Genomic DNA, 8,118 nt, shown 5'->3' on the forward strand with positions numbered 1-8,118 from the left:
ATGTGTGCCACAGAAAATTATATTATAAAGATGCAGCCAGCCACCAACAAAAATGTTATGGCAGAAGGCAGGGGGCAATGAGAATTGGAAAGAACTACAAAGAGAATTTCTTCTTCAGCAACCATCAGGGTGTATACTTCTGGCATTCTCTCCAAAATAAAGAGAATCAATCTGGATGCCCGTAAGCTTATCACTGCTCAAAACTTAATTTCATTTGAACCATGAAATCGTATCTACTGTGTGAAGTGTAAAATGTAAAGATTTTGTTGGATTCTAATTGATACCATCTGATAGGAAATAGCAGATTCTGATACCAAGAGAAGGCAAATGTTAAAAATGAAACAAACCAGCATCAGAGGGACCACATACCGAGTGAGGGAAGAAAGCGGACTGACAGACCGGTTTACTGTTTTTGCTGTTAATTTTTTTTCTTTTTTGCCTTTCCTTTTCTTCTACTTATCCTCTACCTCTTTTTCTCCTTATTGTTTGTTTTGTTTCATTTTTTAAGATTCTGCACTCAACCTGATCTCCCAGCTTCTAGTTCATTTCCAGGCTTCCAACGTGTCTAAATTTTTCTGACAGGGTTGGGAAAAGGGGTGGAGGAGGAAATATAGAAATACATTTTCATTCAGGACTGAGAAGCAAGCCCCTCAGGAAAGAATGTATCCAAGAATATAAATAAATTGGCCAAATAACGTTAGTCACCAGTAGAGAGACAGCAAAATGTTTATCATAAGCCATCTATCCTGACCCATTCACTCAACCCTAGTTAGGTTTAATCAATATATATGTGATCTTTTCACTAAAACCTAAGGCAACTAAACCAAGGCAGCACTAGTTTGGTAACCGTTTGACAAAACAAAACTCAGCATGGGAGAAAGACACCCTCCCTATCTCTGCAGGGAGGAGGCCGGGTGTGGCTGAGGGCCCACATTTCACTAAAGGTCCCACATAGCACGGTAGTGCGTTAGGACATCCAAGGGCAGCATTGCCACTGGATGGTGGTGCCCGATGGCTGTGTCTACTAGAAAGCTGTGGACACCAGAAGAAGCTAGGAAAAGGCTTAACATAGCAGCTGAAAAGACATCTTCCTGAGATCACAGGAGACAGCCCTGCAGATGCCCAGAGATGTATAGAAGAGATACAAGGGTTTACTCTCATTTAACGAAGAGAGTACTCAATCGGAATCAATTGACCTCTGGTCTCCTCTCAGATCTACCTGAGTAGACCCTATGTATGTCTTTTTATTCTTTATATAACTAGTTAAGTATAGCTTTCTCCATGACAAGTTCTTTTTTAAAGATTTTATTTATTTATTTGAGATAGAGCACGCATGCGCATGAGCTGGGGGTGGGGAGGCAGCCGGGGGAGAGGGAGAAGCAGGCTCCCCATTGAGCAGGGAGCCCAAAGCAGGGCTCCATCCCAGGACCCTGAGATCATGACCTGAGCCAAAGGCAGACACTTAACAACTGAGCCACCCAGGCGCCCTTCAATGACAAGTTTTTACACCAGCATATAAATACTCGTAAATAAAAACTTCAAAATACGATTTCATGTATACAACAATTGATTGTCAACAATGAAGTAAATGCAGCATATAACATACTATTAACTGCCCAACAGATGTGATTTTTACGTCTGAGCAAGCTACCTATAAGATATACTTCAAGATATAAAATAAAAGTTCTTCATGAAGGAACATCCAGGTCATACTTGTAACACCTTCCAATTTGTTCTGTGATTTTACGTAATATCTAATAAATTCTTTCTTCCTAAATGGAAAATCCATGGCCGCCTTTGGTCATTATTTCCACATCTGAACTTCACTCTCTCAATAATATTCTTTAAACGTCAGTCCCTTCTTTGTTCTATTTCATGCCCTTTTACTTTTGAACTATTATATCCTTGAAGAGTTTCCTTTCATATACCTTTTCTGTCTTCCAAACTTCATCTGCATTCGTCTTGTTCACCTTTCATTTCCCTCTCAAGAATGAGCACTGACCTCATATTTTTAGTCTCCACAAGGATCTATGACCTAAAGATCCTTTATCATCATGGCTGTCTTTATTGATGCTTCATTACCATCCCTATCATATAAGGTTCAGAATCACGCACAAACCTTCAAGTGGGGTGGATTCCCAGTCCTTTGAAATGCTTTTATAATGATGTGAACCTGCGTCCCATTAGCTTTCCTAAATATTAAGATGCTACTGCTCTCATTCTGCTTCATCTCACCCATAAATCTTGTTACTAATATACCCTTTAAAAATGTTATTCTAATATATATTTCTTTGCAAGCCTTGGCCTAATTCTTTTCTCCACTTTTCTAAAGTTCTTCTGTGCAGTTTCTAATATGACATACACGCTTTGTGCAGAGGCTGTATCATGGCCAACGAGGTTGATCTGAGGCGCGATTACTGCTCATTGAAAACTTTTCCATTATGACGTACAACAAGTACAATGACAAACATTTTCTTTAGTATAAAAATCAATAGAGTAATTGTGTTCTTCTAATTAGATCAATTTACATGAATGTTTTATCTCACCAAAATACCATTTAATGGACTTCTACATGGTATTTTCACAAAAGGAAAGGAAGCCAGGTGAAAGGAGATGAATGGAAAGAGTGGTATAGAATCATTCCTGCTACTGAGAGAGGAGCCCAAGAACATATATTACTGATCGTGCACTAGTTGAGTCAGCTCTTTATGAACAGCATGTTTTGTGGATTTTTCTGGAAGTATTTATATGACTTGAAAATATTTACAAAGCACACAGCAGACAAAACTTTCAACTAAACAATAACCTAAAAACTCAGAGAGCCTATACTTTTTTTTTTATCAGCTTTGATTTTTGATACTTTGATTGACATCATTTTGGTTTTTTCTTTTATTTTACAATTCTGAGAACTGGGTAGTGAAAAGAAGGCCCAAGCACAGATTGTTTAAGGCCACATACAAGAGGATTATGCAACTGAAATGAGGAGTCAGAGCAGCCACATTTATACTGCAGATAATCTTTGGCCTTATTACCTTAGAACACTCTGCAATTTTGCTTTCCCTGTTTCACATTCCAGGAAAAATGACAATTAGCGAACTCTGAGATGTGCCACTTTCTTTTTCCTTCCTCACCAATTTCCCAGAAACTGACATGCTCAAATCTGTCTATAACATCCACATTCTATCTGCAGTGTCCAGAGCAGAGAAAAAGAAATCCTTTGGTACTGTCCCAGAAAACAGAAATAGGCCGCCAGTATAGGTAAATAAATAAATCTGCAAATGGTCAAAACAATCCATCTCCCTGCTTGCTTTCTTTTATATATATTTACCTTTTTCTCTTATATTTCCCACCCCAAACGGTTTATCTAAGAAAGTTCCTACAGAGATTACCTCTGTTCAACGGAACCCACACCTGCTGTTCCAGGGAACTTGGGGCTAGACACTAGAAGTGAGAATTGGAGGAAGGAGAGCATGTTTTATCCATATTTTTTTTACCTCTGCATGTAGCAAAACACCTGCCATATAATCAGTACTCAGAAGTGTTGAATAAATAAAATATAATGTGAGCGTGCTACAGTCTGCTTCTAGATCATGCTTACATTTGAGATCTCACTGCCAAATTACTGTAAATGACACCAAATATAATATGATTTCTCATTTCTCTCCTCAGAGTTTACTATCATGTTTTATCATTAAGGCTTTGATCACCTGGGAGACAACGAACTCCAGAGAAACATGAGCTGAATTATGCACGGTCTTGTGGTTAAAAACGCTGACCCTGGAGCCAGGCTGTCTGGATTCAAATTCCTGCTCCACCACTTACCAGCTGTTGACGTTAGGCAACTTAATTAATGATTCCATGTCTCAGATGATCAATCTGTTATAACACTAGCTACTTCATCAAGTTATATAAGTATTAAATGAGCTAATAGTTGTAAACAGTGTCTGGCACATGGTAAAGACTATATAAATGACTGTTTTTAAAAAGGTGTCTTTTGGGATACTACCATAAGTTGGTCAACTAAGAAGAATTTACTATTTGTTATAGGAAAAAAATGGTAGGCTATGTCTCTGAAAATATTCCATGCTAGATGTAATATTTTAATTGATAAAGCCTATCAAGACCTCAGAATATAATTAATTGCATGATGATAGGTATAAGTCGTTAAACTAAACTTCTCTTTTCCATACTCCTCTCCCTGTTCATACAAAAAAAAAAATTTAGAGTAATATTTCCTCCCAAAATCTGGAAATGTTCTTTAAAGTACATTGTTTCTCTTTGCCAAATGGAGGAGGCTTTGGCCTCTGGCAATACAGAGAACAAGATATCCTGAAAAACCCTTCCAGACAAAACACCAATGTGAGATGACTTGCAATAAAGAATAAAGATCCTATAAGTAAATAGCTAAAACTACGAAAAGTAAAAGAAGTCCTCAGAGGCCACAGAATGAAGAAGAAGCAGGAGGCGGTGTGATAAATTGGTACTCAAATGACTGCTGCCTGAAGGCATGTGCTGACTCCTGGAACCTAGAGCCTTCCATCTTAAGGCTACATTGGATGGATCTGACAGAAATATGCCACAAGATAGCAACACTTATTATAAAGCTAGAGCAAATATGACTGTTTAATAATGCTTCAGAGATAGACAAATAGATCAATGGAACAGAAAAGAGTGTCCAGAAATAACACACACACATATGAATATGTGATACATGACAAAGGAATTATTACAAACAAGGGGAAAGGAGGTGTTATTACAAATTGTAACTAGATGATCTAGGGTAGTTGGGTATCTTCATTTTTATTTTTTTAAAAGATTTATTTATTGGGGCACCTGGGTGGCGCAGTCATTAAGCGTCTGCCTTCGGCTCAGGGCGTTATCCCAGCGTTCTGGGATCGAGCCCCACATCAGGCTCCTCTGCTAGGAGCCTGCTTCTTCCTCTCCCACTCCCCCTGCTTGTATTCCCTCTCTCTCTGGCTGTCTCTATCTCTGTCAAATAAATAAATAAAATCTTTTAAAAAAAAAAAGACTTATTTATTTATTTTAGAAAGAGTGAGCACATGAGATGGGGGAGGGGTAGAGGGAGCAGGAGAGAACCTCAAGCATACTCCCCACTGAACACAGAGCCTGATGTGGGGCTCAGTCTCACGACCCTGAGATCATGACCCTGAGATCATGACCCAAGCTGAAATCACGAGTCAAACGCTTAACTGACAAGGCCATACAGGCACCCCAGGTAATTTCGTTTTTAAAAAAGCCCTGCTTCTTGGCACAGAATAATGTCACTTCAGAGTAAATTAAAGACCTATGAGAAGAGCAAACCATAAAGCTTTCATAAGATAATATAGGAAAGTATCTTCAAGATTTCAGTGTAGGGAAAGATATTTGATATGTAAAAATTACTAACCATAAAGAAAGAATGATAAATTTAACTACATTAAAATTAACTCTTCATCAGAAGACACCTTATAAAGAGAAGGAAATGAGCAACAAAGTGGAAAATGACATTTGTGACACATATCATTGACAAAGAACTGGTGTAGAGAAGATATAAAGAACTGCTACCTTTGCACCCCTCCCAGGTTGCCAAAAATATGAAGAAGGTTACAAACAATATCAAGCGTTGGTGAGATTGGAAAGCAAAGGAAACTCTCATGCACCACTTATAGGAGTATAAATGGTAAAGCCATTGTGGAAAACAGTTCGGTATTAGCTAGGAAAGTGATGATGCACATATTGCAGATGAAGGGAAAGTGGAATCTTATTTTTTATTTTAGATTTATTTCTTTATTAGAGAGGGAGAGAGAGAGAGCACAAGTGAGAGGGGCAGTGAGAGAGAGAGAGAGAATCTCAAGCAGACTCCCTGCTGAGTGAGGAGCCCAGTACAGGGCTGGATTTCCAGACCCTGAGATTATGACCTGAGATGAAATCAAGATTCGGTTGCTCAACCGACTGTGCCACCCAGGCATCCCGGGAAAGTAGAATCTTAAAAATCTTCACCTACTCAAAAGAAGGTAAAAAAGGGGAAAAAAATCATATATAAGGACAAAATAAAAACTGTAAAATAAGATGGAGGAATTAAACACAAATATGTCATAGACTACATTAAGTACACAATTCAAATTTAAATATTTAAATTTACCAATAAAGAAATATTATCCTATCAGATTTATAAAAAGTATTCAGCTATAGCCTACTTACAAGACACATCTACATGATACAAGATAATATAAACATACAAAGTTTTTATTAACAAAAAACATGCAGCAGATAAAAATCACTCAAAGGAAATCTGGTATAGTGATATTAATATCAGACAAAAATAGGTGTGAAGCCAAAAAGAATGATCGAGGTTCACTATAATGATAAAATTTTTATTTAAACATTTCCAAATATATATCCTCCTAAGAACACATTTCCTTAGGGCAGACGAGCCAGCTAGTCACCAAACACCGGACTGGAGTTGGACTATATCTCCTAGCCTCCTCATGGGTAAGGCCATTTGCCTAGATCTCACCAATGGAATATGAACGTTCTGTTTACACATCAAAGGGATGGTCCTGCATATATGCAATCATTTAGTTAGTAATTCATATCTATTCAATGATGACTTTGATTGTTTAGAAATACTGAGCTATTAAGACAAAGTCCCAACTCTCAAAGACTTTCAAGATTCTGAGGACACAAATATAGAAAGAAACACATACAGCACAGTCATAATTGCTATGATGTACTGGAAATACATACAAAGTACCAGAGGAACCAAGAGAAAGGAGTGCTAAGTTTCCTTGGAAAGTCAGTCATGGCTTCCTATCACAGAAGGACTGACACGAGCTGACTAATGAAGGCAGATAAAATGCAGAGATGCAACAAGAAGGCATGAGCATCTATGGCTAGTCTGAAGAAAGGCAAGGAATTCAATATGACCAGAGCACATGACCGTGTGGCAGGGCGGTGGCAAACAGTATGGAGAGGAGAGACTTTTGAGCAATATTGAAGAAGTTCATAGATATGAATGACTTACTGAGAAGCAGGGAGAAGTTGGCATGCAGGATCACTCACAGTTAGACGGCAGTGGCATTACCTGAGAAGGAAATCAGAGAAGCAGGTCACAGAGCAGTTGGGTTCGAATGGGAGAATGTTCCAAATGATGATCATTTGTATATACTTGGTAGCTGGGACAACGGGCTTACCTAAATTTGGCTGGAGACTTTAAAGTAAAAAAAATAAGAGCATGAAGAATAGTCTAGTTTTGTCGCAGATGCTTAGCAAGTGGTGCTAAATACCAAGACACTCTGAGGGTCTCAGTCAGAAGATTACCAAAATTCTAATTAGTTGTGAAATTTCTCCTCAGTAAACTAGTGAGCAGTCTGGAGTGATGAAGCTTTTCTAAATCTTTGCTACCAGAGTCTCTGGGGACATGGTAATCTTTTCTCATAAAACAATCTGGACCAGAGAGAAAGAAGATGTATTTTGTTTTAATTTTTACTTAAGACCCAGTATAGCAGAACTGTTTACTATATCCAGAATATTGAACTGTGCTTGGGCTCAATCCTTTGTGGAAACTCCCAAATCAAGCCTGGGAGATGTCCTGGCCAAGTTCCTCCCCACTTCAGCCCCTCTCGTGGTCCATTTTCTTCTCCTCAGGGCAAAGTGCTGCTAGAACCACTTTGCATGGAAAGAAAAAAAGAACTAACCTATCAGGGAGCTCAAATAGCTCTGCCACCTGAGCAAGATTGAGTTATAATATCTTAACCTGGGATGGGTCTCAGTTTATCTTTTAATGGTTCTGGTGTCAGAAGAGGGAACTGAAGGAAGTCCTCTGACAGCTTCTAGGAGTGATGAACCACCAAATGAAGGTACATGCCGATCTTCTTGAGCTCCCTGCTTTCTCACGGTCTCTGGAGGTGGTGGACAACACCCTCTCAGATTCCAACTCCATAGCTTTTGTGTTATGAGCTTTCAGACTTTATCTGACCATTTCTTTTTTTGGACTGGGTCCAGAAACTGGCCTGAGTCAGAATGGGTCTGGCTTCAGCCTGGACTAGGTCCAGGGTCCGATTGGGTCTGACTTGGAAACTGGACTGGGTCTGAGGTGGGACTAGGTCTCGCTTAAGG

The 8,118-nt window shown here is 38.8% G+C and overlaps 1 pseudogene; it reads left to right on the plus strand.

The window, feature by feature from the left end:
- The first annotated feature begins 2,363 nt into the window (after positions 1–2,363).
- On the plus strand, positions 2,364–2,519 carry LOC117804529 (annotated as a pseudogene).
- The last annotated feature ends 5,599 nt before the right edge of the window (positions 2,520–8,118 follow it).

Source organism: Ailuropoda melanoleuca, chromosome 11, assembly GCF_002007445.2.
Source record: "Ailuropoda melanoleuca isolate Jingjing chromosome 11, ASM200744v2, whole genome shotgun sequence".
NCBI classification, from domain to species: Eukaryota; Metazoa; Chordata; class Mammalia; order Carnivora; family Ursidae; genus Ailuropoda; species Ailuropoda melanoleuca.